Source organism: Micromys minutus (genome assembly GCF_963924665.1).
Source record: "Micromys minutus genome assembly, chromosome: 15".
Taxonomy (NCBI): domain Eukaryota; kingdom Metazoa; phylum Chordata; class Mammalia; order Rodentia; family Muridae; genus Micromys; species Micromys minutus.
In genome coordinates this window covers 43158092-43166338 of record NC_137984.1, presented here as the reverse complement: position 1 = coordinate 43166338, position 8247 = coordinate 43158092, and the positions used below count along the sequence as shown (strand labels likewise).

The following is an 8247-nucleotide window of genomic DNA, read 5'->3' as shown; positions in this document are numbered from 1 at the left end:
TCTCCAAGTAAATTTGTTAAGTGAAAAACCCTAATAATAATAATATAATATAGCTACCCTTATGTAAAAGTCTAGAACTTACTCAGAAAAAAAGCCAGCATCCTCCATACTAATTTGAACCTTATTAATGGAATGTTTTCTTAACTAATAACAGAGTATGAACACTTTATAGGGATGGTCTTCTGCTTTCTGTGGCCTACTTTTCCTTAGGACAATATAGTGTGTGACATTTTGCTGTTTGTGGCTTGTCTTTTCTAATTACACTAAAATGTGAGACATTTTCATTCAAAAGTAATTATGAATTTTAAGACATTTCATTTGTAACATTAAAAAGAAAGTCTTTGCCATAACAAAGAATTTACATTTTCTCCATCTCTCCAGGGCTCTTTGAACCTAATCTGCATAAGTTATGCATTGCAAGAGTCAGTAGATAGTTCCCTCTTCAATAAGTACTTTCTTTACCCTGGGCACACTACAAGATACTGTGCATTTACTCTCTATACATATAATCCAATTTGCCAATGAGTCAAAGCAATTTAAAACTTCCAATAACAACGTAGAAAAAATGTAACAATGTATTTAATGCAATTTTTTGTGGACAAAATGTTCACAAAATGTGAAGTTTTCACTCTCCTCCCCAGGGTCCAGGGAGGAGGAATCAGCAGCATACTTCACAGACACTAGGACGTGGGAGTGTTTTCTGGCCTGTAGCAGGGCCACTGCAGTTAAGAATGTCTGTTATGTGACATGGAAATAGTCAAAGTATTTTGGTGTGTAAGGATTAAACATAATGATTTTTAAATACCAAAAATTGCCACTAGGATATCTTCTTAGCTCTTGAGTTATTAATGCTTTAAGTTCTAGGTATACCCTACTTTGAGAGGGTGCTATACACTTATTGTTTTATTTTTTTCCAAGAGGGCTGATGTTTTGTTTTACATATACTTTATGATCATTGTAAATAGGAAGATTTCAATGCATACTATCAAACCTTTAAAAAAATCAAGTACTGACAAAAATATATTCATATAGTTTTATGCTAAAATGCTTTGTAATAATCTGTACATATATCTCTGACTTTTTAAAAATAAAGTTGTAAGGAAAAAACAGAATGTCTGTTACATTATCAGAGGAACAGAGTTTCGTTCCCAGCACCCATGTAAGTTTCTCAGAGTAGCCTGCAACTCCACACTTTAGTTTGTGCACATACCTTCATTTTGGGTGAACCGGTGGTATATATATAGATGTTAGAGAGTGAGTTTTCAGTTTAAATGAAAATCATGGGCTAGAGATTTAATGTTTTGTGAATGCCTCTTTTGCATTGAGAGGCATTTCAGGAATCCCAGGTACTTGTTGGGCAGGCAAGATCTTATCTGGAAGAGAGAAAGGGAAGGAAGGGGAAAATAGAAAGTTGGGTTTATAATCTCACCAAGGCTATGTTACATTTTGCATGTGGATGGTGGGGTTTTGGGTCCCCAGACAAGTTCAGAGAAGGAGAAGGCAGGCTGGTCAATACAGACAACAGAAGACTTCAGCCTTAATTAACAGGGCCCAACACTTAAATTTTTTTCTAAAATTTTAATCTGAGTAAATATTGGATCTCATTTAACCACAGTAAACTGAGACCAAAGAAGACAAATGCTTGATGGAGAAGGCATGTAGTAGATTTTGACAGTTTCAACATTAAAAGCCTATAATTTTTCAGCCAGTATACAAGCTTAATACAGTTTTAAATATATACTTACCCTGCTCTAAGGAGTACTCAAACTCTGTGGACCAACTGATAATGAGTACTAAAGATAAATAAAGATGAGACCTTTGTGTCAGTTTGCTGGTACATGTTTTTCTGAACATAAATGCAATAGTTCTGCTTTTGTCATTAGTTTACTTTGATTATTAACTCATAACTAAAATGTAAACAAAAAGGCAAATAAAATGGTGATTAGAGAGGGGAGACAATTGTCTTAGAAATGAATTGTGCTAGGTAGGTACACATTACTTTACTCATTAACAATAGAGGAATTCACCAGTATTCCCAGACACCATCATCACCATAAAAAATAATTTTAATCTACAACATGCCTTAATTTTATTAAATTATGGTTCATGCTATATCCAAGAGTCAATCATAGTTTTGCTTTATTAATTTTACATTTTCCTTCATATTACACAAGTGTAATTGTTATTGATTCATTTGAATCAATGACACCATGTAATACGTGAACATCTGTAAATATTGGTGAGTCAGAGTTATCTAGGTAGGAAGACACTTAGGTTATAATTCAGTTGTCAAGTGAATGCAATTTTATTCTATGCCATTGAATGTTGCTAATCCATGTATAATATATTTGACAAATGTCAATTAACAAGGATGTTTAATTAACCAAAAAATTCAATTTTCCAATTATTTCAGGGTAAAAGGATGAATATTTTTATTCTTGTTAAGAAATAATTGCCACAAATGTAACTTTTATTGTTTATCCATGCTTAATGGAAACTGAATTTCCCTGTCCTGGAAATTCTGTCTTTTGACAATAAACATAGATAACTCTGATTTGTCAATGGTGTTGAAAGACAAGATTCAATCATGCATAGCATTTGATATACAGACTTTTTCAGTGCATTGTATTTATTATTTAATAGTGGTTTGTTATTATAACAATATGCTGCATTCAGTCACCATGCATATTTTTATTAAACTTATTTATTTATTTACTTTCCTCTGCTCAAGTATTCCCTCACATAAGTCCTCTCACTTCCCATTCCCTTTATAAATGAAGTCCCCCTCTGGGTGTCTTTTGAGGTGTGTTTTCTTGCTGTCTATTGTATTGTGAAGTATAGCCCTCCCCTCAAAGAACTGGGTGTCACAGAAGCAAGAGAGTTCCCTCATATACCTTGACCCCAAGTTGTTTCTCATTGGTAAATAAATAAAGATGCCATCAGTCAATAGCTGGGGAAAGAGAAGGGGGATAGGCTTAGGGTAGGGGCAACCTCTAAGCCATGCCAGAGGCCTGAGATAGGGAGAGACCCTAGATGATTTAAGATGGCAACTCTGCTGAGATTCCAAACAGTGGGAAATATGGTTCCTGACATGACCACTCAAGCATATTTTACATGTTATAAAACCATTTTTAATTTTACTGAAAATAGATTTTTTTTCTTTTTTTTCAATTTAAACAAAAATTTATCACACAAAGGTTGTCACATAATTGGATACTTCTGGACTTTGTACACCATCTTTCCTGCCCTCCACTGAATGGCTGGTGGTTCTGAACTTCTCACGTGGTGACACTGCAGTCCTGATGCTGACAGAACAGTAGAGGTGCTCCAGTGATTGAAGTTGGAAGCAGGACACTGGTTATGGCTCTTGCACCCAGCATCAGGAATGTACAAATGTCTTTATTCAAAAATACAAAATAAATTATCTGTAGTCATGGAAAATGACAGCAATAAACCATTATATATTGTCAAAGGAAACCAGTAGCTGATGGTTACAGTGATTGGACAGCTTTGTCTTCAGTCATTTTCCTCAGGTGACTTCTCTGAAGCTATTGGTGAAGAACCTGCCTTGAGCTTCCTGTGACAGTTCATTGATAAGGGCAAAGCACTATTCTAGGAATTAGAGCATGTCACCTGCCATACCCTCTTCCGTTCCTCCCATTTACCCATTCGAGGGTCTTTCTATTCTTTAGGAATTTCTGTCACTACAGCTTCAGCTATAGTTAGTAATCAGGCCACCCCAGAAGCATCCAGTAAAGCGGTTCTTACAACCTTTGTTGGATCAATGATTCCCGTTCTCACCATGTTCACAAAATCCCTAAGCATGGTGTCATAACCAACTTCTGAGGAACTCTGCAGGACTTTCTCAACTATCAAAGATTCTCCAACACCTGCATACTTAACAATCGTCAGTGTAGGAATTTTAAGTGCTCTTTTAATAATTTCTATACTTATCTTCTGATCTTCATTATCAGGCTTTAATGAATCCAAGGCTAGGATGCACCGAAGCAGAGCACAGCCCTCTCCTAGAACAATGCCTTCTTCACTAGCTGCTCTTGCAGCAGCGAAAGCATCTGTAACTCCAACTTTCTTCTCATTCTCTTCAACATCACTTGTCCCTCCAACCTGCAGCACAGCTACTCCATTTGAGAGTTTAGCAAGTCGCTCGTTCAGCTTTTCCTTTCCATATTCACTAGTGCTGCTCAGTAATTTCTTGAGTACATTTTTAGAATGTGAGCTTTGCCACCTTTTTCCTTTAAAAAGCATGGCACCATCATTGGTGACAATGACCTCTCCATTTTTTTCTAAGTTATGAGCTTGTACACCTTCAAGATTTAGATTCCACTCCTCTTCTCCAAACACCAAACCACTAGTATCAAAATACATATCTTTAAGCTGGTTCTTTCTATTGTCTCCAAACCCTGGAGCTTTGACTACTACCATCTGAAGAACAAATTTATCCTGTTCAAACCCAGTGTGCTTAGAGCTTCTCTGTCAACATCTTCAGTGATTATGGCCAAGGGCTTCTGATGAACAATGTCAGTTTCAAGAGCAGGTACAATAAACTGAGCACTAGAAATTTTCTTTTCACTCATTAAAGCATAGGCATCTTGGAATTCACATTTTTGACCTTTTACTGTGTTAATAAAATGTGAAGAAATATATCAACCATCAAACTTGATGCCTTCAATAATTTCTATCTCACCATTCAGGGCTTTTCCTTCCTTCATCATGATGACACCATTTCTACCAGTCTTTTTCATTGCATCAGAAATGATGTTCCCAATGTCTTTGTCTCCTTTTGCAGAAATTGTAGCCACCTGAGAAATCTCTTCGGGGTTGTCACAGGTTTAGATAGTTTCTTACGTTCAGCAAGGACAGCATCAACAGCCAACATCACACCTCTCTGCATTTCCACTGGGTTATCTCTTTTGCTGATCTTCTCAGCGCCCTCCTTGGCAACTGACCGTGCCAGAACAGTGGCATGGTGGTGCCATCCCCGCCTCTTCGTTTGTGTTATTGGCAACATCCTGAACAGGTTTAGCTCTGATATTTTTGTATTTATCCTTTAAATCAATTGACTTTGCGACAGTGACCCCATCTTTTGTTACTTCGGGCCTTCCCCATCTCTATTCAGTCATCACTGTTCTTCTCTATGGCCCCATTGTAACAGCTACAGCATTGGTTAAAAAGCATTAAGTGCTATAAAACACCTTGAAGCATTAAGGCTCGAGCATCCGCACCAAATTTTACATCTTTGGCTTAGGCCTGAGTGAGCTGAGGAGCCAATGCCTGGGGCACTGGTCTCATCTGGCGAAGGACTGTGAATAGTCGAAGCATTTCTGCAGTACGCCACTGGAGGGCACCAAGAGAGGCAGGCCATCTGTGGCGAGTGAGGGACCAGCCAGATTCTTCTTTCATACAGTACATCTCAAATATAGTTTGCCTTCATTTTAATTCTCTAGCTTTCCCCATCTCTAGTCTCGCCTAAACCTATTCCTCGCTCAATTTCCTCTTTAGAAAGGGAAAGGCACCAAGAGATGACAGCCAAACAGAACAAAAGAAGATACAATATGATTAGGTGAAAGCCCTCATATAGAGGCTAGACACAGCAGCCCAATAGGAAGAGATGAGTCCCAAAGACAGGCAAAAGAGTCAGAGATGCACCCACTCTCATTGCTAGAATTTCTAAAAAAAAAAAAAAATAATAATAAAAATAAAAACAAAACAACAACAACCAAAACACCAAGCTAACAGCCATAATATATATGCACAGGACATAGGGTAGACTCTTCCTAGCACTCTGGAGAGAGAAGCAGTTAGATCTCTGAGTTCAAGGTCACACTGGTTTATGGAGGAGTTCTAGGACAGGCAGGGCTGCAAGAGAAATCCTGTCTCATAACTAAAAACTTAAACCACATTTAAAAAAGAAGGTGTAAGTGAGTTTTCCTAATACTACTACATTTATATTTCTGTCAGGTCAGCCACTAACTAATGGTTCTTCATTTTAACAGTGGTTATTCATTATGCAGCCTTTGCTGTTTTATTGCCACTTGCAGAAGCCGGCTACAAGTGTCTTCATGTTACCATACTGGCTTGTGAAACTTCTACACAAGGGCCCAGAAAGCAACTTTATGTGGCCTTTCTGGGGTTCGTTAATCTACACATACGTCTTTGTCAAATTGTTTGACAGATATTTCTTCCTACTGTTCAATTCTATGGAAATCCCACTGACTTGACACACACTCCGTCCGACAGTTAACTATGTACACACTTCCTGTTGTTAAATTCTCTGCTAAAATGCACTGTATGATTTCCCTCCACCTCTTGGGATACACCCAATATAAGAAGAGAGGATAAACTATGTTCAGTGAAAACAAATCCTATTCTAAATACATAAATTCTTATAAATTATGTATAAGCATTAAAGTTAGAAATTAGTATTTAATATTTGAATAGTAAAAATAAACTAATTCAGGACTTAAAATAAATTTTTGTTATCAATGATATTTATAAATCGGTCTTAACAAAAATCAAATTAATGTTCCTTGTAATATTGCATCAGCCTGACTTTCGAACTTGTTTAACTTCTAGTAGACTTTCTTTGAGACTTAGTTTTTCTACAGTGTGCTTTCTCTTCTTGAAGATTGTCTTCTGTTCTACCTATGGGTGATACTGTGCCCAAAGATAGTGAATCATTCTCTGTTACTCTTTCTCAATTTCTCCAGACATAGCACACTCACAGCCCTGCTATCTTCTGCTCTCTTGTCTCTTGCAACTTCTCCTCATCTAACTTGTAGTATCTTTGCATCTCCTTTTCAGTCTCTATTTCCTAATATTACTATTCCTTTTTTTTTATCTCTTAGGGAAATTCATGGCACCTCATTATATAAAGCTCAATTTTTTTGTTTAGTGGTTTTCATAGAAATTTTTACATGAATATTTTCCTCATGGGTGGCCACTGAAATCATTGCTCACACTCACTCCTATTTCTGCTAACATTGCCTTTCCAGACTGTGCATATGCATTGATTCAGGCCTTTTATTCTGCATACACTTTCAACTCCTTACTAGTGATGCCCTCAGCATCAGCTGAAACAGGGTGAGTGAGACTTCCAGCAAAATCTTTATTAGAATAATCATAACCCATGCAGCAAATTTAGGTTTGAGGACAGTGACCTGGTCCATGTCCTTTTTTCCTCCTTCTGATTCATTACATTTTTATGAAGCTCTCATTGTGTCTGGTGGATCTTACCTTTCCCATTTTCATTTTTATAGTCCCTACATTTTTGTCCACACCACTTATACTACCCTCCAGATGATGAAAATAGATACATCATTTATTATATTTATAACTTTTATGGAACTACAGCTATAGTTTTATTCTGTGATAATAAGCCTTCTTTATATTTTATAAAATGGTGTTATCCATTTAGATATTTTCATATCCCAAACTTAAAACATTTTTCTGAAAGAAAGAAAATCAGTTTTTAAAAATAGAAATTCCTTGTTGCTCAGAAGAGGTTTACATGCCCTGAAAGGCATTGACTGAGTTACTTTCCTCTAAAGCTGTTGAAGCAATGTCTTTCTATCTCTTATTTATCTATAAGAATGAAAAACTCGAGCATCATGATGATAGTGAGTATCTAAACTCGAGCAGAGACATCAAGATCCAGCCTTTGCTCTATTCTTGGTTTTGGCTCCCTTTACTCCTTACATTCTCTGGGTTCTCATGCCCATGAAGTAACTTAGGGCCATATCCAGGCTAAGGACTTGTGTCATGTATTTTGTTTGATATGAATTCCTGTATCCTATTATTAATTCTGTATATATGGCATAGTTATTTGCTGAAACTTGATGAGTACAAGTACTTGGCGCTGTACGTATTAAATACCAAGTAAAAAAATGAAGACTTCATACTGGATCAATGTTGTATCCCCAGGACCAAGAATTTTCAGTTGGACAATCAGCATATTGTCAACAGATGCTCAGGCTTTAGTTGGATCTGGCTTAGGCTGCTCAGTGCTTAATTTGGAAGAAAATAAAAAAAAAAAAAACAAATCATTAGCTTAAATAGATACAGGGCTCTGTTGTTTAGTCTGAATGATGGTATCATAGTGTTTGCTTTTAGTTCATTCTTATATGTAAGTTGACCTTGATTGGTGACTTAGACTTACGATCTCTTGAGGGACACATTATGGGTGTATCTCTAGGGTGCTCCTATGGAAGTTTAAATGAGAAATGAAAA

The 8247-nt window shown here is 36.7% G+C and overlaps 1 pseudogene across 1 annotated transcript; it reads right to left on the bottom strand.

The window, feature by feature from the left end:
- Positions 1-3619: 3619 nt before the first annotated feature.
- LOC308430166 (60 kDa heat shock protein, mitochondrial-like) lies at positions 3620-5340 on the bottom strand (annotated as a pseudogene). Its single transcript has one exon. The product of its transcript is annotated as a 60 kDa heat shock protein, mitochondrial-like (transcript).
- Between the last annotated feature and the right edge of the window lie 2907 nt (positions 5341-8247).